At 44.7% G+C, this 19,588-nt stretch overlaps 1 pseudogene; it reads left to right on the top strand.

Moving 5' to 3' along the window:
* The first annotated feature begins 1,911 nt into the window (after positions 1–1,911).
* Positions 1,912–19,551, top strand: LOC121547795 (annotated as a pseudogene).
* Positions 19,552–19,588: the final 37 nt, after the last annotated feature.

The following is a 19,588-nucleotide window of genomic DNA, read 5'->3' as shown; positions in this document are numbered from 1 at the left end:
TCAGTTGCTAGTTGAAAAATGTAATAGAAATTATGCAATTGGTGATTAGAAAAAATCCAGCCTTTAAGCAATTGGTTTGCTGATGCCCTCAACAACCCTCAGTAGCCACTAACCAATACATATTTCAGATGGCCTTATACTACAATATCATTTTTCTCCATAAATAGTGTAACTAGACACCATCTATAAAGGCTTTAATACTTAACCAGCCTCATCATCAGGCAGTTTGTTAGAATGTTATGTTGGAATGTCAGGATTCAAGACTTAGATTTGACATTTAACAATATGGCATAATATTGTAAATCATTATAATCACTACAAACCAGTGAAAGAACCCTTTAGGAATTGTATAAATCCATTTTTAATTGTTTGAAAATAAAATACAGAAATTAGGGATGCAAATGATAACCAGAACCAATTATATGAAGTGTTTTTTGCAAATTTTTGGAACAATTTTGCTAATATTTTACAAAGATTATTCATTTTGCAACCCTGCCTAATTTGGTTGTGTTATCAGCATAACTATAATATATTTTTTATAATGATTAGGCATATTACACCTGTCAATGACAGACCAATCCAATTAAAACCAATTGGAGCTGATTGGCAGCCATTTGGGTAAATGTGTACACTATGCTAAATCACTAATAGCTAGGCATCATTGTTTAGAATTTTACAAGCTTTATGTAAAGTTCGGTGGTGCACTTGTAAAGGACGTCACGCTGCTTGCTTAGTGAGTACCACATCCTCCCGATTCAGCCCACACCTGGTGTGAACTTTGGACCTCTGCCCAGCACACTCGACCGCCCTCCTAAAGCGTCTTACCAGTCAGCCCCACCTGAAAAGCTAGCTATTTGATGGCTCTTGTGAGGACACTTCAGGCTGAGGACTATGTTTCACACATCCCTATGTGCTACACACTCATTATGAAGGCATTTTGCCAAAAAGGGTTGCCAGTACCTCTTTGCTGGACGTAATACATTTGTATGGGATATCCTTTAGGGTTCAATATACAGGGAAGGTTTCACATCACATTTCTTCATTTTAACAGAATTTACATAATCGTATTGCATTTCATATCAACATTTTCTAAGTGTTTTAACGTAATATATTTGAAACGCCTACAACACTCAGCCGTTCCGACAGCTTTTTTATCATATTTTTACCACTATTCTGGTCATATTTACCTAAATACATATAACTGACATACTTGGGCCATCATTTTGAGGTGTCCTCATTGTAACACACATTTTAAGACATTATTGCAATTATTTATTCAGTTATGTCCATGCAAAATCAATGCAGTTCCTCCCCATTGAAATTGATGGCTGCCATTTTGAAAATAGGCTGCTGGGACTGATTATAGACCAAATCTATGATGACTCTATATAGCTAAACAACTGCCCCAATTGGTCTCCTTGTTCTGTGTGAATTTAGTTATAATCTAGGGTATCATCTATGGTACCATGTGATAACAGATCACATCCCAGTACTGTCCATTCTGGCTTGATATACCCCAAAATGCATACATGTAGGACCTTTGACCCCCAAGGTGGGCCCATAGAGATGTCATTACCATTCTTATTGTTTCAACCCTTAATGTGTTGTATCATGAAGTTAATAACTTAGCAAATTGCCTTAGTTTGAGGAGATTGTTCCCTGATAATACAACATTACATTTCATACCCTCAATCCTGTTGGCCCAACTAACTGCATAGGGGTCATAACATATAATGCAGTGATAGCCACATTTAGCTACCTCCGATATGTGGCTATCATACCAAAATGTAACCCAAAGATATGGACCTTAATGAAAATCATCATTTCATTTTGCCACCCCAAAGCGGACAAATATGTACATTTTGGCCTGCTAGCCAATGGACTATCCCTTTCTTATAACACACAAAAATGTAGACTAGTACATTTCCAAACTGTTCTGTCATGGTTTCTCTGCGGTTCCTCCTTGACTTTCTACGTCATTCTTGAGGGCCTTCCAATCTCACAAAGAGGAGAACTGGTAAGGATAAGCATGCCAAAAAATATCAATTTGGCCTTAATGTTTTTCTATTCTACATATACACGTCTGTGGGATAACTGCTCTATATGTGCTGTTTAGGGCCTTGCCAGTGATGTTCGCTGTTACGCTGGACTTACGGATATTTGCCAATAATGTAAGTGAACATAAACAGTTGTGCTCTAGAATGCTTCTGATCCAGTGATGGATAAGTCATGTCCTATATGTCACACCCTGGCTCGGGGACTCATTATGTTGAGCCAGGGTGTGTTCATTCTATGTTTTCTGTTTCGTTGGTGGGTGTTCTAGGTTGTCTATTTTCTATGTGTGCCGGTGTGACTCCCAATCAGAGGCAACGAGTGTCAGCTGTCGGCTGGTTGTCTCTGATTGGGAGCCATATTTAATCTGTCTGTTTTTCTTTCGGGTTGTGGGATTTTGTTCGTGTGTGTTCGTGTTGTACCATAGACGCTCACGCATTCGTTGTTTATTGTTTTGTTCATGTGAGCATTTAATAAATAGAATATGTTCACTCGCAACGCTGCGCCTTGGTCTCCCTCATTAGACGATCGTGACAGAAAATCCCACCAGTACCAGACCAAGCAGCGTGAGGAGGAGAGAGGAAGGACCTGGGATCAGTGGAGTAGGAGTTTCGGCTGGGCCCCGCTAAGTGAAGAGAAGAGAGGCTGGTCTATGGAGCAATGGATCAAGAGCTTCGACTGGGTCAAGCCCATTGAGGAGCTGAGTGACGAGGGTTGGAGACAGAGGAGCGAGAGGTGGGCGAGAACAATGGAGGCATGGCCCACGGGGAGGAGAGACCCCCAGAAATTTTTTAGGGGGGGGCTCACGACGTGGACGACGGGGCAGCAGGAGGCCGCGAGGGAGCGGTCCAGCGGGTGTGAAGAGGAGGCCGCCAGGTTAAGGGGGCCACTGGTCACAGAGGAGAGGGAAAGTGTGGAGGCACGGCGAGAGGTACTGGGGTGTGTTACCAGTCCGGTCCGGCCCGTTCCTGATCCCTGCGTAGGGCCAGTGGTGTGTGTCCCCAGTACGGTGCGGCCTGTTCCTGTTCCTCGCATCGAGCCTGTGGTGCGTGTCGTCAGCCCGGCCCGGCATGTTCCTGCTTCCCGCACCGAGCCTATGGTGCGCGTCGCCAGCCCGGCCCGGCCTGTTCCTGCTCTCTGCACCAAACCTGTGGTGCGCGTCGCCAGCCCGGTCCGGCCCGTTCCTGCTCTCCGCACCAAGTCTGTGGTGCGCGTCGCCAGCCCGGCCCGGCCTGTTCCTGCTCCCCGCACCAAACCTGTGGTGCGCGTCGCCAGCCCGGCCCGGCCTGTTCCTGCTCCCCGCACCAAGTCTGTGGTGCGTTTCGTCAGCCCTGTCCGGCTCGTTCCTGCTCTCCGCACCAAGTCTGTGGTGCGCGTCACCAGCCCATTCCTGTCCATTCCTGCTCCACGCACCAAGCCAGGGGTGTGTATCGTCAGCCCGGTCCGGTCCGTTCCTGTTCCACGCACCAAGCCAGGGGCGCATGTCGTCAGTCCGGCTCCGGCCAGCGGGGCTAGACAGGACCAGGGGTACTTTGGGGGGTTGGAGAGGAAGTGGGGATCAAGCCCGGAGCCGGAGCCGCCGAGGAGGAATGCCCACCCAGCCCTCCCCTGTTTTTGCTCGTATTTAGGCGCGGTCGCAGTCCGCGCCTTTAGGGGGGGGTACTGTCACACCCTGGCTCGGGGACTCATTATGTTGAGCCAGGGTGTGTTCATTCTATGTTTTCTGTTTCGTTGGTGGGTGTTCTAGGTTGTCTATTTTCTATGTTTGCCGGTGTGACTCCCAATCAGAGGCAACGAGTGTCAGCTGTCGGCTGGTTGTCTCTGATTGGGAGCCATATTTAATCTGTCTGTTTTTCTTTCGGGTTGTGGGATTTTGTTTGTGTGTGTTCGTGTTGTACCATAGACGTCACGCATTCGTTGTTTATTGTTTTGTTCATGTGAGCATTTAATAAATAGAATATGTTCACTCGCAACGCTGCGCCTTGGTCTCCCTCATTAGACGATCGTGACACTATAGGAGGGGTTTGATGATTGTAGTGATATTGTCCAGGCGGAGCAGCAGCTCCTGAGGAAGGGAAAAGGCAAGCTGGGAGACATGCTGGAGAAAGCTGCTGAACAACTGATGGGCTGTTTCAGAGTGTGTGCCAGCGACAAGTGAGTCTCACAGGACATGGACACTATTGACAGCATATTAAACTATATATATCACAGCATTGAACACTATTGACAGCATATTAAACTATATATCTCACAGCATTGGACACTATTGACAGCATATTAAACTATATATCTCACAGCATTGGACACTATTGACAGCATATTAAACTATATATCTCACAGCATTGGACACTATTGACAGCATATTAAACTATATATCTCACAGCATTGGACACTATTGACAGCATATTAGACTATATATCTCACAGCATTGGACACTATTGACAGCATATTAAACTATATATCTCACAGCATTGGACACTATTGACAGCATATTAAACTATATATCTCACAGCATTGGACACTATTGACAGCATATTAAACTATATATCTCACAGCATTGAACTGTAACGATCCCGGCAGTCTGAGTCGGGTCCTGTCTGTGGACTAGTTTTTTCTGTTCGTGATCTCCAGTTTCCCGAGGGTTCGGGAACGCTCCGGGGAGCTCTCTTGATTTCCGCACCTGCATCCCATCAGCAATCTGCACACCTGGTCCTGATCATCACCCTTCTTAGGCTCTGGCCTAACATCCATTCCCTGCCGGATCGTTAGCCATGAACAGTAGGTTTACCAGAGTATCAGTCTTAGAGCCTAGCGTTAGTTTTGTTGTTTTTGCACCTTGTTGGTTTGTTGCTTACTTACCCCCGTTTTGTTCCATCTGCAGTCACCCGTCCGGAACCTTCATCCAACCTCTGCCTGGTGGTCGGCGGCTGCCGACCCAGGATGGGATCAACCACTGCACCCCCAACAACTAATCAACGCCGCCCGCCCTGTTCCCTGGATTATTCAGCATCACTCTTGAATTTGTAATAAACACTCACCTTCGTTTCAACTTACCTCGTCCTGGTCTGCTTCTGGGTTCTGGCTTAGCAACTCGTGACAGAACGATCCGGCCAGTAATGAACCCAGCGGACCTGGACTCTGTTCGCCATGCCATTACCCAGCAGGAGAAGATGTTGGGCCATCATAGCACGGTACTACAGGAGATCGCGTTGTCAGTTCGGAACCTTTCTACCGGTCTGACGGAGGTCCAGAACCAACGCAAGTGTCCGGTGGAGGATCCACTACCGGTTTCACCCATCTCGCCTGCCGCTTCTGAAGCTGTGTCCTTCCGTGAGCCCAAGGTTCCGACGCCGGATAAATATGAGGGGGAGCTGGGAAGATGCCGTTCCTTCCTGATGCAGTGTGGATTAGTGTTCGATCTACAGCCCTACTCTTATGCCACAGACAAGGCTAGGATAGCCTTTGTGATTGAGTTGCTGCGTGGTCGAGCGCTGGAGTGGGCTTCAGCCGTTTGGGAACGACAGGATCCCTGCATGGCTTCATACCAGGGGTTCACGGCCGAGATGAGGAAGCTCTTCGACCATTCCGTCCGAGGGAGGGACGCAGCTAGGCGCCTGTTTTCGCTTCGCCAAGGAACTCGCAGCGTGGGCCGACTTCGTGATCGAGTTCAAGACGTTGGCTGTGGAGAGTGGGTGGAATGAGGAGGCTCTGCAAGCGGCCTTTTACCAGGGTCTGTCGGAGCAGCTCAAGGATGAGTTGATCTCCTATCCGGAGCCTGGTGACCTGGACAGCTTGGTAGCCTTGTCTATTCGGGTGGATAATCGAGTCCGAGAGCGAAGGAGGGAGAAGCAATGGGTTCCGTCCAACCGATCAGCTTCTCAGGTTCCAGTCGGGTCGTCAAACTGCGCGGCTCGCTAAAGTTGGGAGGACTTTTAGCGAGCCAGTTTCGACCTCTCAATACCTCTGTCAGACCCCGTTTCCCGGCTACCCTTATGAACAGGAATCAGAGCTTAGCGATTAACGCTTTTATCGATTCAGGTGCCGATGGAAGCTTTCTAGATGCCGAGTTGGTGGAACAGCTGGGGCTTTCCAAGGAGCAATTGCCGGAAGCCATTGAAGCTACCACTCTGGACGGCAGTAGTCTGGCACGTATCACGATGAGGACTGAACCGGTTAAGATGCGGTTGTCGGGGAATCATTCTGAGATGATTTCATTCTTCATTCTGCCGTCTTCCCATGTTCCTCTGGTCCTTGGATACCCCTGGCTGAAGGAACACAATCCCACGTTCGATTGGGTGACGGGCAAGGTAACGAGTTGGAGCCTTGATTGTCATGCTAACTGTCTCAAGACTGCCTGCCCCCATTCGGTTCCCAGTCAGGTGATTGAGGCTAAACCCCCAGATTTGTCCCTGGTTCCCGAGACATATCACGATTTGGGGAAGTTTTCAGTAAGCAGAAGGCTCTGTCACTCCCTCCCCACCGACCATATGATTGTGCCATCAACCTGTTCCCTGGAGCTGTCTACCCCAAGGGAAGGTTATACAGTATCTCCCGACCTGAACGTGAGGCTTTGGAGACCTACATCAAGGAGTCCCTAGCTGCTGGTCTCGTTCGTCCCTCGTCATCACCCCCTGGGGGGCAGGATTCTTCTTTGTGGGTAAGAAGGATGGCTCTCTTCGACCGTGTATTGATTATCGGGGGTTGAATGACATCACGGTCAAGAACAAGTATCCCCTGCCCTTGATGAGTTCTGCCTTCGACTCCTTACAGGGTGCTACGGTGTTCACCAAGCTAGACCTACGCAATGCGTATCACATGGTCCGGATCAGAGAGGGGGGACGAGTGGTTGACGGGTTTCAATACACCGATGGGTCACTTCGAGTATCAGGTGATGCCGTTTGGACTGACCAATGCTCCAGCGGTATTCCAGAGTATGGTGAACGACGTCCTGAGAGATATGATCGGTCTCTTTGTGTTTGTTTACCTGGATGACATTCTGATCTTCTCGAAGGAACCTTCCGACCACGTCCAGCATGTCCGGCAGGTTCTGCAGCGATTGTTGGAGAATCGCCTGTTCGTGAAGGCCGAGAAGTGCGAGTTTCACGCCCACACGACATCCTTTCTCGGGTACATCATCTCCAGGGGAGAGATTAGGATGGACCAGGAGAAGGTTAGAGCGGTTCTGGAATGGGCCCAGCCCGGTACGAGATTGCAGCTCCAGAGATTTTTGGGGTTTGCGAATTTCTACCGCAGATTCATCCGGGATTACAGCCGTGTGGCCGCTCCGTTAACTGCCTTGACTTCCAGTATCAGGACCTTCAAGTGGAATCCGGAGGCGGATCGAGCGTTTCTGGATTTGAAGAGGCGATTCACCAACGCACCGATTCTCTCTCAACCGGACACGGCCCGTCAGTTCGTCGTTGAAGTGGACGCGTCTGATGTGGGAGTTGGCGCCATCCTGTCGCAGCGATGCTCCACGGACAGTAAACTCCATCCCTGCGCCTACTACTCTCGTCGCCTTTCGCCTGCGGAGAGGAATTACGATGTGGGTAACCGGGAGCTTCTCGCGGTGAAACTTGCCTTGGAGGAGTGGCGCCACTGGTTGGAGGGGGCGGAGCAACCGTTTATTGTCTGGACTGACCACAAGAATCTTGCTTACGTGCAATCGGCTAAACGTCTCAACTCCCGGCCAGGCCAGGTGGGCGTTGTTTTTCGGACGATTCAAGTTTTCCCTGACGTTCCGACCTGGATCTAAGAACGGCAAGGCGGACGCCTTGTCCCGGATGTTCTCCAAGACGGAGGAGAGTGGGTCCAAGACCGAGACAATTCTCCCCCGGAACTGCGTCGTGGGAGCAGTTATGTGGAAGATTGAGGAGGAGGTGCTGGCGGCCCTTCGGACTCAGCCCGGTCCCGGTAACGGTCCACCCGGTCGGTTGTTTGTGCCTGAGTCGGTTCGTCCTGCTGTCCTCAAATGGTCCCACGCCAGCAAGATGGCTTGTCACCCTGGCGTGGCTCGGACAATGGCGTTTCTTCGCAGACGTTTTTGGTGGCCTGCCATGGCCGAGGATACTCGGGGTTTTGTTGCTGCCTGTCCAGTGTGTGCGCAGAATAAGAGTACCAATCGGCCCAGCTCTGGACTACTTCACCCCCCTTCCTATTCCCCGCGACCATGGTCGCATCTGGCCCTGGACTTCGTCACTGGGTTGCCCGCTTCTGAGGGGAACACGGTCGTTCTGACTATCGTGGACAGATTCAGCAAGTTCGCCCACTTTGTGCCTATTGCCAAGCTTCCCTCTGCCTCGGAGACGTCCGAGATCCTGGTTAGGGAGGTTTTCAGGGTCCACGGTTTGCCCAGTGATATCGTTTCCGACCGTGGCCCTCAGTTTACCTCTGCTGTCTGGAAGTCCTTCTGTTTGGCCATTGGAGCTACAGTCAGTCTCACATCTGGTTTTCACCCCCAATCCAATGGTCAGGCGGAGAGAGCCAACCAGAAGATGGAATCCACGCTACGCTGCCTGGTCTCTTCCAACCCCACCTCCTGGGTCTCTCAGTTGCCTTGGGTTGAGTATGCCCACAATACTCTCCCTACATCTGCCACTGGGATGTCTCCCTTCCAGTGCCTGTATGGCTACCAACCTCCCCTGTTCCCTTCTCAGGAGAAGGAGCTCTCAGTGCCTTCTGTTCAGGCCCATATTCGTCGTTGCCACCGGACCTGGCATCGGGCCAGAAAGGCACTCCTTAGAGTTTCGGACCGGTATCAGCTCCAGGCGAATCGTCGCCGGATCCCCGCTCCCACCTATACCATCGGAGATAGGGTTTGGTTGGCCACACGGGATCTTCCGTTACGGACTGAGTCTAGGAAGTTGTTACCGAAGTTCATTGGTCCGTTTGTGGTGGAGAAGGTGATCAATCCAGTGGCAGTTCGACTCAAACTACCGAGGACGCTCAGAGTCCATCCCACCTTTCATGTCTCCTGCCTCAAGCCTGTTTTCCTCAGTCCTCTGTTGCCTCCTCCGCCTCCCCCTCCTCCTCCTCGGATGATCGGAGGTGGTCCTGCCTACACGGTGCGACGCATCATGGATTCCAGACGGCGGGGCCGGGGTTTCCAGTATCTCGTGGACTGGGAGGGGTAGGGTCCTGAAGAGAGGAGTTGGATTCCGCGGCGACAGATCCTAGATGCTGACCTCATCCGTGACTTCTACCGCCTCCATCCTGGCGCTCCGGGAGTCCGCCCGGTGGCGTCGGCCGGAGGGGGGGGGGTACTGTAACGATCCCGGCAGTCTGAGTCGGGTCCTGTCTGTGGACTAGTTTTTTCTGTTCGTGATCTCCAGTTTCCCGAGGGTTCGGGAACGCTCCGGGGAGCTCTCTTGATTTCCGCACCTGCATCCCATCAGCAATCTGCACACCTGGTCCTGATCATCACCCTTCTTAGGCTCTGGCCTAACATCCATTCCCTGCCGGATCGTTAGCCATGAACAGTAGGTTTACCAGAGTATCAGTCTTAGAGCCTAGCGTTAGTTTTGTTGTTTTTGCACCTTGTTGGTTTGTTGCTTACTTACCCCCGTTTTGTTCCATCTGCAGTCACCCGTCCGGAACCTTCATCCAACCTCTGCCCGGTGGTCGGCGGCTGCCGACCCAGGATGGGATCAACCACTGCACCCCCAACAACTAATCAACGCCGCCCGCCCTGTTCCCTGGATTATTCAGCATCACTCTTGAATTTGTAATAAACACTCACCTTCGTTTCAACTTACCTTGTCCTGGTCTGCTTCTGGGTTCTGGCTTAGCAACTCGTGACATGAACACTATTGACAGCATATTAAACTATATATCTCACAGCATTGGACACTATTGACAGCATATTAAACTATATATCTCACAGCATTGAACACTATTGACAGCATATTAAACTATTTATCTCACAGCATTGGACACTATTGACAGCATATTGAACTATATATCTCACAGCATTGGACACTATTGACAGCATATTAAACTATATATCTCACAGCATTGAACACTATTGACAGCATATTAAACTATATACCTCACAGCATTGGTCACTATTGACAGCATATTAAACTATATATCTCACAGCATTGGACACTATTGACAGCATATTAAACTATATATCTTATAGCATTGGACACTATTGACAGCATATTAAACTATATATCTCACAGCATTGGACACTATTGACAGCATATTAAACTATATATCTCACAGCATTGAACACTATTGACAGCATATTAAACTATATATCTCACAGCATTGGACACTATTGACAGCATATTAAACTATATATCTCACAGCATTGAACACTATTGACAGCATATTAAACTATATATCTCACAGCATTGAACACTATTGACAGCATATTAAACTATATATCTTACAGCATTGAACACTATTGACAGCATATTAAACTATATATCTCACGGCATTGGACACTATTGACAGCATATTAAACTATTTATCTTACGGCATTGGACACTATTGACAGCATATTAAACTATATATCTTACAGCATTGGACACCATTGACAGCATATTAAACTATATATCTCACAGCATTGGACACTATTGACAGCATATTAAACTATATATCTTACGGCATTGAACACTATTGACAGCATATTAAACTATATATCTTACGGCATTGGACACTATTGACAGCATATTAAACTATATATCTCACAGCATTGGACACTATTGACAGCATATTAAACTATATATCTTACATTATTGGACACTATTGACAGCATATTAAACTATATATCTCACAGCATTGGACACTACTGACAGCATATTAAACTATATATCTTACGGCATTGAACACTATTGACAGCATATTAAACTATATATCTTACGGCATTGGACACTATTGACAGCATATTAAACTATATATCTCACAGCATTGGACACTCTTGACAGCATATTAAACTATATATCTTACAGCATTGGACACTATTGACAGCATATTAAACTATATATCTCACAGCATTGGACACCATTGACAGCATATTAAACTATATATCTCACAGCATTGGACACTATTGACAGCATATTAAACTATATATCTCACAGCATTGGACACCATTGACAGCATATTAAACTATATATCTTATAGCATTGGACACCATTGACAGCATATTAAACTATATATCTTACGGCATTGGACACTATTGACAGCATATTAAACTATATATCTCACAGCATTGAACACTATTGACAGCATATTAAACTATATATCTCACAGCATTGAACACTATTGACAGCATATTGAACTATATATCTCACAGCATTGGACACCATTGACAGCATATTAAACTATATATCTTACAGCATTGGACACTATTGACAGCATATTAAACTATATATCTTATAGCATTGGACACTATTGACAGCATATTAAACTATATATCTCACAGCATTGGACACTATTGACAGCATAATAAACTATATATCTTACCAGTGGCGGCTGGTGAAAAATATTCTCGGTGGGGCTGTGCCATACTTTTTTTCCTGTAACCATCGCGATATATTTTAACACAAACTGCAGGACAGCAGTGCTCAGTGAAACATTCAGTAATTATTTAATGCCAATATTAAAAAGTTGAGGCATTCTTACACAAAAACATATTACACAAACCCAAGCCTTTCATTTGCATTTAAAGTGAACTTTTTACCATTGGTAGTAAACAGGCAACGCAACAGGCATGCTGTCAGAACAGAGTGGAAAGTGGACAATAACATGAAATTATTATAAAGTTTATAGGAAATCTTACACTGTATAAAAGGATGTATAATATAGAAATGGATATCAAGTGGATGAACTCAAACCTTTGACTGGAAGAATAGCATACAGTATTTTATGATCATACTAAATGTGACTAATTGTTAATGTGCTCCAGAACTGCAACAATTAATTGATACAAAACAACATATATACAGTAATATTAGCAAAGACACTATTAAGACTTTCTAGAGTACCATATATAACTGGATTTTTTATGCTAAGGTCAACTATATACAAAGAAACATGCGGCCAGAGCTGCTCTGTGTGTGTGTGTCTGTCATCTTATTTGTACAGGAATTTTGCCCGTCTGTCCTTCTGAGTGGCAAACCTCTCAATGACCCTTTGATTAAAGTCAGGAATGTCCCTGACAAGTTTCTTCTCCATGGAGAGCATGGCCAGAGCGTTCAGGCGATCCTGTGTCATGCTGTTTCTCAGGAAGGTCTTGATCCTTTTCAGTGTAGAGAAGCACCTTTCTGACTCAGCAGTTGTCATGGGTGTGGTGATGAGGATCTTGAGGAGGCTGGCAGTCTCTGTGAAAGTGCTCTGAAGGTTGTTCTCCATGAAGAACTGGTACAGGGGCACTGCACCACTACAAGCCTTGAACTCACTGTTCTCATAGATGAGGGACAGTTCGGTTTTTGAGCTTGGCCTTGTTCAACATGGGGTACGCCTCCACGGTTGTTTCAAGCGCTGTATCGGGGAACTTCACACTGTGTTGTGGGAACAACTCTCCGTGCAATAGTGTTGCGCTGATGAGGTGCTGGGTGAAGGAGAACCTCTCTTTGGCATGACTCAGGATGGTATCACATACCTGTAAAAGATACATCATCAGCTTTAATTTGCAATTAAGCTATTTTGATGCAAGTGATCCTGACTGACACATGCCTATGTCCAACTCAAGTATATGATTACCAAGGTGCTGATTGTTCAGGGTTTTGGCTACATACTACCAGGCCTGAAAAAAGTTCTATGGGGAAACACTGACAATTACATCACAACTTACCTCTATAGCCAACCTCTGTTGTTCTCCTGGTCCCAGCATCCTCCGTCGCTTGATGGGCTGTTGCTGCTCGTCAGATGCGCTGTCCCCACACAAAGAGGGAATTGAGGCCCTGGGTCCAAAAAATAAAGTTTAATTTGATAACTTGCAATCAGACTTCTTAGCTCACTGTAATTCCCCCCTCAACACACAACCAGTGACTTATATATATATATATATATATATATATATAGACAGACAGACAGACAGACAGACAGATAGTGTGTATATACACACAAACTATGTCTAGTAACTGCTTTTAACCTGTGATGTACATAATTAACTGATGTTATTACGTTTTAAAGCCTTTTTCTATTACATTTGTGAGAGGGATGCAACATAATTTTGTTCTGCTGTGCACTTAGCAATAAAGTTAATCTTCAATAACAACTAGGCCTCTTCTAGAAATTGACCTGGTGGACACCTGAATAATTATTACAAACTGTGTAGTACTTTCCTGCATTATTATCAACGTCTGATTGTGTCTTTTTGGACAAACACTTGTTCTCGTGGTCGAGTAACAACAACTGCGCTCCTTGAGTGACGGGGTGGTACTTGGTGAGAGAGGGAGAGAGACGACCCAAATTGCGGAGTAAACTAGAAAAACGGACGTTACACATGGCGGAGTGGCATTACCACATTTAACAAACCAAACATTGAAATACCGTTATAGAAGGTAAAGTAAAAACCCAAACTGGTCTGTGCATCAATACCGGTATATAGTAATATATAGGCAACATACCGTAAATCTGTATCAATTATGTATCAGTTTTACATGTGACCCATATCAAATTTGCGCATTCACACTGAAGGAGCACACAAATGCAATGCTCATTTGGCGTGATTGTCGTGGTAACACAGGTGAAAAAAATCCTGAATGGTATCCTAATGGCAGCCATTTTGGTTAGGGAGAAATACAAACAACTCTACTGCCATACATTCCAATTAGACTGAAGGCATACAGTTGTGTCCAAATATATTGGCACCCTTGGGCTTTTTCTTAAATAATTCCCTATTTCTTCTAAAATCAGTTGAAATTTGAGAGGAAAAAATGGGTCTCCACACCTTTAATTATATTTCTGTAAACTTAAGTTTACAATTGTAATTTAGAAAATATAGACAAATGTCATGGACTAAATTATTGGCACCCTGGAGCTAGTACTTGGTTGCACAGCTTTTGGCCAAGATAGCTGCCAACATATGCTTATTGTAGACATCAATGAGCTTGCTGCACCTTTTCTGCTGGCAATTTGGCCCATTCTTCAGCAGCAAACTGCTGTAATTCTTCAATGTTTGAGGGTTGCACTCCACCAACTTCTTTTTTCAGATCTTGCCAAAACTAATGTGGTCCCGTGTAGCTCAGTTGGTAGAGCATGGCGCTTGCAACGCCAGGGTTGTGGGTTCGTTTCCCCACGGGGGCCAGTATGAAAAAAATGTATGCACTCTTAACTGTAAGTCGCTCTGGATAAGAGCGTCTGCTAAATGACTAAAATGTAATGTAAATGTCTTCTCTTTCCTTTTAAAATACTAAAACAAATATAATTGTGACGGCTCTATGATAATCACTCACTTTGATGACCAGACACATTTAGGCTTTTAAACTGTTGTAAGTGAACTATTCATCTTTCTAACAGCATCTTTATCAGCCAATAGTAAATATAGTTATTTACCTGATTGTTAGCATGCTTTCTGTGAACCTCTGGACAAGTGCTTTAATGAAGACAGGGTCGATGTTCCTCTTCTGCAGCTGGCTGAAAAGCATGTCCACATTTGGCATGATCTTGTGGAACAGTGCCAGGAAAAACAGAAAGCCTCGTCTTCGAGCATCCTCACAAAGCCCCCCGCCTCTCTGACAGTCGGGGCATCAAAGTTCCCAGAGTCTCTGATGGTCTGGAAACACGTTAGGAGGTCATCCCTGTACTCGTACACAGTGTTTACAGCGCGACTGTGGAAGTTCCACCGTGTTGTAGAGGCTCTGGGGAGTCTCCTCGTGCCCACGCAAGGCCAACTCAAAAGCCCCACAGAACTTCACACAATCGATAATTTTGGATAGAATGTGCCTGTTTTTATCCACCTCCTCATTGTGTTTCCTCACCGCAATCCTGTGGCCGTCATCCAGCTGCGTAGCAATGTTCACCCTTCCTAATACAGCTAGCTTTACAGAGTTGTCCATGTGTGCCCTGGTGTTCTCATGTTTCTTTACCTTCTCTGACAGGTGCTTCATATCCCTCACTCCGGTACCTGTCCATGCTGAATCTGACCCCCGTTTTAAAAAAGCAAGCACGGAAAGCAAAATAAAGCATTAGCATCAGTGCACCCAGCTAGCCAAGCCTTCCTGGTGTACCAGCTACGGGAGAAGCCGCGCATATACTGCTTCCCTTTCTCGCTAGCCTGCTGTCTGATTGAGAGGTCAGGTTGATCTGGGCCCAGCTCTTTCACCCGAACTTTCTCTGACAAAGTTCTCCTCTCAAACGGATCTTGGAGGAGAGATTTCACCGAGTTAGGGTTGGGTCTTGGAGGAGTAACGTTTGCGTTCGCCATTGTCGTCTAGTAAAAATGGCGCCACTGGAGCCCGGTCCTTATTTTATCAGGGGCGAGCTTGGGGCGATAAAATAATCGCCCTCCTTGGATTCGAATTAAAATCGCTGATTAGCTACATTTTATGTCATACATTCATATCTTAAATTAGCAATTGGCTTAACTGCTACGTAGACCCGCCTCCTCGGGGCACTTTCTGTATCGCCCAGAGCTGACGAGGCGTTTGACAGGCAGAGGAAAGGTTGCGAATATGATTTTCTATCATATCTTACACATATTACTGTGTGCATTCCATATTTCAAACACACAAATATTGACATACTGATGTTTTTATAATTATTATTATTATTTTTATTTTTTTATTTTTTTTTAAAAATAATTTTATTTAAGGGCGGCGCCCTAGCGCCCTCTATCGGCCAGCCGCCACTGTATCTTACGGCATTGAACACTATTGACAGCATATTAAACTATATATCTTACGGCAATGGACACCATTGACAGCATATTAAACTATATATCTTATAGCATTGGACACTATTGACAGCATATTAAACTATATATCTCACAGCATTGGACACTATTGACAGCATATTAAACTATATATCTTACGGCATTGAACACTATTGACAGCATATTAAACTATATATCTTACGGCATTGGACACTATTGACAGCATATTAAACTATATATCTCACAGCATTGGACACTCTTGACAGCATATTAAACTATATATCTTACAGCATTGGACACTATTGACAGCATATTAAACTATATATCTCACAGCATTGGACACCATTGACAGCATATTAAACTATATATCTCACAGCATTGGACACTATTGACAGCATATTAAACTATATATCTCACAGTATTGGACACCATTGACAGCATATTAAACTATATATCTTATAGCATTGGACACCATTGACAGCATATTAAACTATATATCTTACGGCATTGGACACTATTGACAGCATATTAAACTATATATCTCACAGCATTGAACACTATTGACAGCATATTAAACTATATATCTCACAGCATTGAACACTATTGACAGCATATTAAACTATATATCTCACAGCATTGGACACCATTGACAGCATATTAAACTATATATCTTACAGCATTGGACACTATTGACAGCATATTAAACTATATATCTTATAGCATTGGACACTATTGACAGCATATTAAACTATATATCTCACAGCATTGGACACTATTGACAGCATATTAAACTATATATCTTACGGCATTGAACACTATTGACAGCATATTAAACTATATATCTTACGGCATTGGACACCATTGACAGCATATTAAACTATATATCTTATAGCATTGGACACTATTGACAGCATATTAAACTATATATCTCACAGCATTGGACACTATTGACAGCATATTAAACTATATATCTCACAGCATCGGACACCATTGACAGCATGTTAAACTATATATCTTACAGCATTGGACAATATTGACAGCATATTAAACTATATATCTTACAGCATTGGACACTATTGACAGCATATTAAACTATATATCTCACAGCATTGGACACTATTGACAGCATATTAAACTATATATCTCACAGCATTGGACACTATTGACAGCATATTAAACTATATATCTCACAGCATTGGACACTATTGACAGCATATTAAACTATATATCTTACAGCATTGGACACTATTGACAGCATATTCAACTATATATCTCACAGCATTGGACACTATTGACAGCATATTAAACTATATATCTCACAGCATTGGACACTATTGACACCATATTAAACTATATATCTTATAGCATTGGACACTATTGACAGCATATTAAACTATATATCTTATAGCATTGGACACTATTGACAGCATATTAAACTATATATCTCACAGCATTGGACACTATTGACAGCATATTAAACTATATATCTCACAGCATTGGACACTATTGACAGCATATTAAACTATATATCTCACAGCATTGGACACTATTGACAGCATATTAAACTATACATCTTATAGCATTGGACACTATTGACAGCATATTAAACTATATATCTTACAGCATTGGACACTATTGACAGCATATTAAACTATATATCTCACAGCATTGGACACTATTGACAGCATATTAAACTATATATCATATAGCATTGGACACTATTGACAGCATATTAAACTATATGTCTTACAGCATTGGACACTATTGACAGCATATTAAACTATATATCTCACAGCATTGGACACTATTGACAGCATATTAAACTATATATCTCACAGCATTGGACACTATTGACAGCATATTAAACTATATATCTCACAGCCTTTACTGTAGCAACCATAGCCCCTTACCCATGATGTCTTGACTGTTATCGTTTACAGTCGGGCTGGTATTGACGACTCCAAGAAGTGGGGGATGTTGTTTCTCATCAATCAGCTCTTCAAGATATACTTCAAGGTAAGGCAGTAGTGTGAATAGGGCCTACTTCGTGTGTGTATGTGTGTACATCTCTGTGTGTCTAAATGGTTCTGTGTGTCCAGATCAACAAGCTACACCTGTGTAAGCCACTGATCCGGGCCATCGACAGCTCCAACCTGAAGGATGATTACAGTATGGCCCAGAGAGTCACCTACAAATACTACGTAGGCCGTAAGGGCCATGTTCGACAGCGACTACAAACCAGCCGAGGAGTACCTGTCCTTCTCCTTCCAGCACTGCCACCGCTCCAGCCAGAGGAACAAACGCATGATCCTCATCTACCTACTGCCTGTCAAGATGTTGCTGGTGAGACAGAGCTTTACTGAGAGAGCCTTAACATGTGCTCATCTAGCCACACACGTCTCAATCCAAATCAAATTCAAAAAGCTTGATTGTAAATCAGAGACTGAGACTGGTGTTGCTCATGTTGTTTCAGGGTCACATGCCTAATCACCAGCTGCTCAGGAAGTATGACCTCATGCAGTTTGCCGACGTCACGAAAGCTGTGAGGTGAGTCACCACCCTCCCGCTCCTCGCCATCTCCCTCTCTACTTCCTCCTCTCTCTTTCTATCATTCATCTCTCTCTCTGTCTGTCTGTCTGTCTCTCTGTCTGTCTGTCTGTGTAATAGTGAGGGCAACCTGCTGCTGCTGAACGAGGCCTTGGCCAAGCACGAGACCTTCTTCATCCGCTGTGGCATCTTCCTCATCCTCGAGAAGCTCAAGATCATCACCTACCGGAACCTCTTCAAGAAAGTGTGAGTCTTGTACAATTTTCACACTACTGAGCCAAGTCCAGCTGTACTGGGCTGGCCTGGTTACACATCCATCATAGTTGCTGGAACCGCACTGAAAGGTCAGTGTGAAAATAAATGATTTGAGCCAGCACAGTACGATTCAGGTTCAGCCCTATAGTGTGAATCTGCATTGGTGGAGTAGGAATTGGTGTGTGTGTGTTAACCTAAGAGCGATTTTGACTCTTTGTTAACATGTTTGTGGTATGAACTTCATGTGTGTTAACCTAAGAGCGATTTTGACTCTTTGTTAACATGTTTGTTTTATGAACTTCATGTGTGTTAACCTAAGAGCGATATTGACTCTTTGTTAACATGTTTGTGGTATGAACTTCATGTGTGTTAACCTAAGAGCGATATTGACTCTTTGTTAACGTGTTTGTGGTATGAACTTCATGTGTGTTAACCTAAGAGCGATATTGACTCTTTGTTAACATGTTTGTGTAAGGTACCAGCTGCTGAAGACTCACCAGTTACCCCTAGATGCCTTCCTGGTAGCTCTAAAAATGATGCAGGTGGAAGAGGTGGACATTGACGAGGTGCAGTGTATCCTGGCCAACCTAATCTGTGAGGTGAGATACCACCACTAACACACACACACACACTGACCTTTTTCTCTGACCATACTAAGCACTACACCTGATATTTCAGAAAGTCGTAAGACATGAAGCAGCAGATTACCTCTCTTCTTGTTCCTCTTCTAGGGTCACATCAAGGGCTACATCTCTCACCAGCACCAGAAACTGGTCATCAGCAAGGCCAATCCATTCCCCCTGCTGTCATCATCTTCCTAATCTACGTATCCCAGAATCCCCTTCACCCAGAAAATGTTCCCAGAAATATATTTCCTTATTATTTAGGTTGCATTTTATTTTGTCATAT

This window comes from Coregonus clupeaformis, unplaced genomic scaffold (assembly GCF_020615455.1).
Source record: "Coregonus clupeaformis isolate EN_2021a unplaced genomic scaffold, ASM2061545v1 scaf0987, whole genome shotgun sequence".
In the NCBI taxonomy this organism is placed as follows: Eukaryota; Metazoa; Chordata; class Actinopteri; order Salmoniformes; family Salmonidae; genus Coregonus; species Coregonus clupeaformis.
This window is presented reverse-complemented; position numbering and strand designations above follow the sequence as displayed.